Raw genomic sequence first — 8080 nt, 5'->3', positions numbered from 1 at the left:
GGTGACCTCCTCCTCCTCCTTTCCGATGATGTAGGCGAGTTCCTCTCCGGGGACCTCCTCCTCCTCCTCTCCGATGATGTAGGTGAGTTCCTCTCCGGTGACCTCCTCCTCCCTCCTCTCCTCCTCACGGTCTCTCCTTGGCCCTCCTCTCCGGCGAACTCCTCTCCGGCAAAAGAACGTACAAGATCCAAAAACGAGAACACAATTTGAAAAAATATCGTGCAAAAAAACAAGCAAAAAAAGGGCAAAAAAATCGTGATCCAGATCCAAATTCAAAATTCAAAAATAGCAATGGCGCACGGTGGGGCTTAGACGGTGCGCTACTACTATTTTCCCGCCTTCAAAATGCAGAAAAAAATCAATTTTTTTTAAAAACAAGTTACCAGTGACGCACCTGCAGCAATAGTAATGCTGTACTACAAGGTGCGCCATTGTTACCTGCAATACTAATGGCGCACCAAGGTGCACCATTAGTATTTGTTACTAGTGTGTGGTAATAGTGGCGGACCTATAGTGCGCCATTAATAGCCAAACTAGATGCGCCACTAACAGACTTTTTTCTAGTAGTGTGCTAATGGTTAGACCTTGTCAAGGGCACATTTATTACCGTAGGTTGGCACTCGGAACTTATAGGAAACATGCGTTGTTGCCCATACTTGATCTCAATCTATGAGATATTATATTTCATGCGAATTTTATACTCCCTCCGTAAATTAATATAAGAGCATTTAGATCACTATTTTAGTTATCTAAACGTTTTTATATTAGTTTACAGAGGGAGTACAATTTTTGTTCATAAATATAATTTACAACTTTACACTATGGTCGTACGAATACTGCCAGCCTGTTCCTCATGTTTCAGCTACGTGGCAGAGCCACATCAACAACATGATTCAGAAACCACTGAGCTCGATCCGTCTCCATTTGTACTAACCACTGAACTCTATCCATTACACTGGCGTTTGGATTACATAGCAATACATTCAGATCATTCACGTTTGACCCCTAGCTTATCACCGGCAAGTCTCCGCTGGCCAGGTTGACGTGTACGTATCAAAACACCACCAATCACAGGTGTTTGATCAGCTGACACAAATAACTTCAACCGGTTTTAGGACGCCGATAAGTGCCACACATGTGGGCGTTAGGTAGTCCGCCCACACATTTTGTGTGGTGTATAAGAGGAACAGCCCACGCACCTACGTGTGGGCAAAACAAATAATGCCCACACACCTCTTTTTTTCCCTTCTGATCCCTCTCACTCGCGTGCGTGTGGGCGAAGTTGATAACGCTCACACGCACGTATGTCAGGCCTCGTACCTCCTGGTCCCGCACGCCAGGCGTGACAGTCACCGCGCGCCCGCAGTTGCCATGGTCCAGACCCTCGTCCATGTTCGTTTAACTGCAGTTGCCATGTCGCCGAACTATGGTTGCTGAGGGAGTCCCGGACTAGGGGGTGTCCGGTCGGCCGAACTATCATCATTGGCCGGACTCCAAGATTATGAAGATACAAGATTGAAGACTTCATCCCGTGTCCGGATGGGACTTTCCTTGGCGTGGAAGGCAAGCATGGCGATACGGATATGTAGATCTCCTACCATTGTAACCGACTCTGTGTAACCCTAGCCCTCTCCGGTGTCTATATAAACCGGATGGCTTTAGTCCGTAGGACGAACAACAATCATACCATAGGCTAGCTTCTAGGGTTTAGCCTCCTTGATCTCGTGGTAGATCTACTCTTGTAATACCCACATCATCAATATCAATCAAGCAGGACGTAGGGTTTTACCTCCATCAAGAGGGCCCGAACCTGGGTAAAACATCGTGTCCTTCGTCTCCTGTTACCATCCGCCTAGACGCACAGTTCGGGACCCCCTACCCGAGATCCGCCGGTTTTGACACCGACATTGGTGCTTTCATTGAGAGTTCCTCTGTGTCGTCACTGATAGGCTCGATGGCTTCTTCGATCATCACCAACGACGCAGTCCAGGGTGAGACTTTTCTCCCCGGACAGATCTTCGTATTCGGCGGCTTTGCACTATGGGCCAATTCGCTTGGCCATCTGGAGCAAATCGAAAGCTACGCCCCTGGCCGTCAGGTCAGATTTGGAAGTTTGAACTTCACGGCTGACATCCGCGGAGACTTGATCTTCGATGGATTCGAACCACAGCCGAGCGTGCCGCACTGTCACGATGGGCATGATTTAGCTCTGCAGCCGGACAGTGCCCTGGAGGCCGCACACCAGCCCGCTCCGACCCTCGATTCGGAGCCGGCTGCGCAGATCGAGGACGGATGGTTAGACACCGCCTCGGGGGCTGCAACCTCTACCGCGATGGAGCCGAATACTGGCCTTGTCCCCTGTGAAGCTCGTGACTCCGAGGTGCCGGACTCCTCGCCGGACACCGTACCTCCCGCGACCCCTCTAATCGAATCCGGAGTTCACGGAGTTCACCGCTGCGGACATCTTTCAACACTCACCTTTCGGCGACATCTTGAGTTCGCTAAAGTATCTCTCGTTATCAGGAGAGCCCTGGCCGGACTGCGGTCAGGACGGTTGGGATGCGGACGACGAAGAAATTCAAAGCCCACCCACCACCCACTTAGTAGCCACTGTCGACGATATAACCGACATGCTAGACTTCGACTCCGAAGACATCGACGGTATGGACGATGATGCCGGAGACGACCAAGAACCAGCGCCTACTGGGCACTGGAAAGCCACCTCATCATATGACATATACATGGTGGATATCCCAAAGGATGGGAACGGCGGAGGAACAGAGGAGGATGACCCCTCCAAGAAACAGCCCAAACGCTGGCGTCAGCGGCGCCGCTCTAAATCCCGCCAAAGCAAGAATGGAGATTCCGGCACCGGAGATAATAACACCCCAGACAGTGCCGAAGACAACCCCCTGCAGCAAGATTCCGCACAAGAGGATGGAGACGCCAGCCCTCATGAGAGAGCGGCGGACGAAGAGGTAGAGGATGATAATGACATGCCTCCCTCCGGAGACGAGGAAAGCCTCGACGACGACGAATTTGTCGTGCCTGAGGATCCCGCCGAACAAGAGCATTTTAAACGCAGGCTTATGGCCACGGCAAACAGCCTCAAGAAAAAGCAGCAACAGCTAAGAGCTGATCAAGATCTGCTAGCCGACAGATGGACTGAAGTCCTTGCGGCCGAAGAGCATGAGCTCGAACGCCCCTCCAATAGCTACCCCAAACGCAAGCTGCTCCCCCGATTAGAGGAGGAGGCATATAAACTTGCATCACCAGAGCACGATACGGCTGACCGGCCACCCCGTGGCCGCGACAGAGAGGCCTCTAGGCCCTCCACTAGAACCGTACCCCGGCATCGCTCGAAAAGCACAAGACCACAAGGGAACGCTCTGGACTAGCAAGATATATTGGAGGATAAGGCAAGACAATCAAGATCGATCTACGGATCGCGGGGGTGCCCCATGATACATGACGACAACCGTCGCGCCGGACACAGCAAGTCCGGCCGGGCCGAACACAGTAGACAAAACTCTTTTGAGCCTCGTCGTGATATAGCCCAATACAGAGGCGCCGCACACCCACTATGCTTCACAGATGAAGTAATGGATCATCAAATCCCCGAAGGGTTTTAACCCGTGAATATTGAATCTTATGATGGCACAACGGACCCCGCAGTTTGGATCGAAGACTATCTCCTTCATATCCACATGGCCCGCGGTGATGATCTCCACGCCATCAAATACCTCCCACTCAAGCTTAAAGGACCAGCTCGGCATTGGCTTAACAGCTTACCAGCAGAATCAATTGGGAGTTGGGAGGACCTGGAAGCCGCATTCCTTGATAACTTCCAGGGCACGTATGTGCGACCACCAGACGCTGACGACCTAAGCCACATAATTCAGCAGCCAGACGAATTCGCCAGACAATTCTGGACACGGTTCTTAACTAAGAAAAATCAAATCGTCGACTGTCCGGATGCGGAGGCCCTCGCGGCCTTCAAACATAACATCCGCGACGAGTGGCTTGCCCGGCACCTGGGGCAGGAAAAGCCGAAATCCATGGCAGCCCTCACATCACTCATGACCCGCTTCTGCGCGGGAGAAGACAGCTGGCTAGCCCGCAGCAACAACCTCAACAAAAATTCTGGTAGTCTGGATATCAAGGACGACAATGGCAGGTCGCGTCGCAACAAGAACAAACGCCGCATTAACGGCGACAATAATGAGGATACGGCAGTCAATGCCGGATTCAGAGGCTCTAAATCCGGTCAGCAGAAAAAGCCATTCAAAAGAACTACTCCGGGTCCGTCCAATTTGGACCGAATACTCGATCGCTCGTGCCAGATACACGGCACCGCCGATAAGCCAGCTAACCACACCAACAGGGACTGTTGGGTATTCAAGCAGGTAGGCAAGTTAATTGCCGAAAACAATGACAAGGGGCTGCATAGCGATGACGAGGAAGAGACCCGACCGGCGAACAATAGAGGACAGAAGGGTTTCCCCCCACAAGTGCGGACGGTGAACATGATATATGCAACCCACATACCAAAGAAGGAGCGGAAGCGTGCACTTAGGGATGTATACGCGATGGAGCCCGTCTCCCCGAAGTTCAACCCATGGTCCTCTTGCCCGATCACTTTTGATCGAAGGGACCACCCCACCAGCATCCGCCACGGCGGATTCGCCGCATTGGTTCTAGACCCAATCGTCGATGGATTTCACCTCACCAGAGTCCTGATGGACGGCGGCAGCAGCCTGAACCTGCTTTATCAGGATACAGTGCGCAAAATGGGCATAGACCCCTCAAGGATTTAACCTACAAAGATGACCTTTAAAGGCGTCATACCAGGTGTAGAGGCCAATTGTACAGGCTCAGTTATACTGGAAGTGGTCTTCGGATCCCCGGATAACTTCCGGAGCGAGGAGTTAATCTTCGACATAGTTCCGTTCCGCAGCGGTTATCATGCTCTGCTCGGACGTACCGCGTTTGCAAAGTTCAACGCGGTGCCGCACTACGCATACCTCAAGCTCAAGATGTCAGGCCCTCGAGGAGTCATCACGGTCAACGGAAACATTGAACGCTCTCTCCGAATGGAGGAACATACAGTGGCTCTCGCGGCAGAAGTACAGTACAGCCTCTTAAGGCAATTCTCGAGTCCAGCCATTAAGCGACCGGACACGGCTAAACACGCCCGGAGTAACCTACAACAAGACCACCTGGCGCGTTCCGAGCACGCATAGCATTGCGGCCCCATCCCCAGCCCCTGCAAAATTGCAAGACTGGTCCTTCACGTACATCATTACGCTCTGGAGATACCATGGGCATAGGGGGAGGGGCACGACCACGATAGGCCCAGAATGCGGCTTAACCACACCAGGGGCTGTCAAGTGTGTCGTTCTTTTTTTTTCTTTTCCTTTTTTTTACCCGCAGGACTCCGTTCATCAGAGGCCCTGTCCGGCAGTAGACCTGCCGAACTCACGATGCAACAACCAGGGAAGGAGAAAGGCTACGACGAATATCCAGGTGGTCTCCATTACGAGCATTAAATCTGTTTTATACACCATCGCGCAGCCTACCCCTGGAGGGGGACATGTTTAATAGTCCCATCCCTTGCTTACCGCACTATTTGTATGGTTCTGCATTCAGAACAGTATTACTTGGATAAACAATGCACCTTTTGGCTCATAATTGCATTTCTTTATTATACATATGTTCATTTATGACATGTTGCATCCGTACACTTTGGTACGGCTAAATAACACCAGGGGCTTATGTTTCCCGCATCATGGTGTGATACGTCCGAACACTTTCGCAAGTGCGGCACCCCGAACTTATAGCATTATATGCATCGGCTCAGAATCATGTCTTGGGTCAATAGTTGGGTTTGCCCGGCTCCCATGTTTTGGTACCTTACGTTCCGTTGTATCGGCTAAGATAGCACTGGGAGAACCACTGCGATTGCGCCCCGGTTGAGCTGGGCGAGTGCCTTAGTGGAGAAAGCTAAAACTGACCGTCATGATGAGGCGAGAGCCGGTAGCTGTTCGAGAGGTTTTTTTTCCGAGTCCCTAAAGACTTATGCCGCTTAGAGCGAGGAACCGGCTTTGTCCGGCCCAGGCGTGGATAGCGCCCCAAATTCGGCCTTCCGAAGACTAGGGGCTTCGCCGAAATTTAAAATTATAGAATTCTATGGCTAAGTGAGAGTGTTCAAGCATTATAAGTCCGGTTGCCTCGTTCGTTGTGTTGAGCGCCTCCCTAGATGGACCCAAAAATGGGAACAAGAGTGCTCAAATTTATCCCGAACACCCCAGCACTCGTGGCATGGGGGCTGAAGCCGACGACTTGCCATCTCTCAGATTTGATAAACGGCTGCACAGAAGGTAATATTTTAAATTAACAAGCGTTGCTTAGCGCATATGAACAAAATTTTCAGCGCACAGGATAACAAAATGCGAGTCTACTCAAATATTACATCTTTGGAGCACTCACCCGCAATAATGCGGGCACCCTTCAGGACACTCTTATAATACATCTCGGGCGTGCGATACTCCTTGTCTGGCGGTGGCGCGTCCGTCACAAGCTTCTCAGCATCCATCTTGCCCCATTGCACCTTTGCGCGGGTAAGGGCCCGACGGGCACCTTCAATACAGGCGGAGTGCTTGATGACTTCAACCCATGGACACGCATCCACCAGCCGCCGCACCAGGCCGAAGTAGCTCCCAGGCATGGCCTCCTTGGGCCACAGCCGAACTATGAGGCCCTTCATGGCCTGTTCGGCCACCTTGTGGAGCTCGACCAGCTGCTTCAGCTGGTCGCTAAGGGGCACCGGATGTCCGGCCTCAGCATACTGAGACCAGAAGACCTTCTCCGTCGAGCTCCCCTCCTCGGCCCTGTAGAAAGCGGCAGCATCGGACACGCTGCGGGGCAGATCTGCGAACGCTCCTGGAGAGCTCCGAATTCGGGTAAGTGACAGGTAATTCACACTCACATGCTTACTTTGCATGAAAAATGCCTTACCCGCCTCTATTTTCTTCAACGCCTCGATTTCCTGGAGGGCCTTGTAGGCTTCGGCCTTAGCGGCTTTGGCACTCTCAAGAGCCGATGCAAGCTCGGACTCTCGAGTCTTTGAGTCGCGCCCCAAACTCTCATGTTTTTCCATGAGAGCCTGGAGCTCTTGCTGTACCTCCGCCACCCGCGCCTCCTGCTTCTCTCGTTTCGTGCGCTCCGCGGCCGCATTGCGTTCGGCCACGGCCACTGCCTCCTTCAGGATCGCCACCTCGTTCGTGGCCCCTGCAATACCCACGTTATCCTTGTCATTTTTCTTGCAACCACATCCTTTTCTATAAGGTACAATTTTAATAAGGTGTTACTCACCTTCCTTGTCCTCGAGTTGCTTCTTGGCATGGCCGAGCTCGTTCTCGGACATCTCAAGGCTTTGCTTCAAAGTATTGACCTCCGCAGTCAGTGCGGCAGAGGTCAGCAGCACAGCCTGCATTCCCATATTGACATATTTTTATGACTCCTGCGTATATCTTTTTAGATCCTCAGTCCGGCTTTTCTTTCTGAACACCGAACCAAGCATCAGGGGCTACTGTCTATGCGGTACTATTTTACATATATCACAATTCTTATCTCAAAGCCTGTTAGAAGGCTGCTGCAGGCTTTGGTCAGCCCGCTCTTGGCGAGATGAACCTTCTGAATCACCGCACCCATGACGGTGCGGTGTTCCTCTTCAATGGAAGTGCTGTTGAGTGCCTCCAGCAAGCTATCCAGCGCCTCCAGTTGGACGGAGGCCACCGGCGTCACGGTCTTGCCCTTCTTACGAAGGGGCCGCCCGCCGGACTCTGGAGCCACTACAGGTTTCGGTGCGGAGTCCGGTGCAAAGTCCGGGAGGTTGCCCTGTGGCACCTTCGGGGCCTCCTCCTCCTGGCGGGTCCCTTCCCGAGATCCCACCTCGGCATCGTCCGCATCACGAGGGGAGGAGGCGGTCGGAAGGGAATCCATATCCGACGCACCCAAGGACCCGCTCGACGAAGCGGGAAGATCCTCCTTGGGCGGACTGCAGGGTTGTATGCGGCAT

Source organism: Triticum dicoccoides, chromosome 4A (genome assembly GCF_002162155.2).
Source record: "Triticum dicoccoides isolate Atlit2015 ecotype Zavitan chromosome 4A, WEW_v2.0, whole genome shotgun sequence".
NCBI lineage: Eukaryota > Viridiplantae > Streptophyta > Magnoliopsida > Poales > Poaceae > Triticum > Triticum dicoccoides.
The sequence above is the reverse complement of the archived record's forward strand: the minus strand, read 5'-3'. Positions refer to the sequence as shown.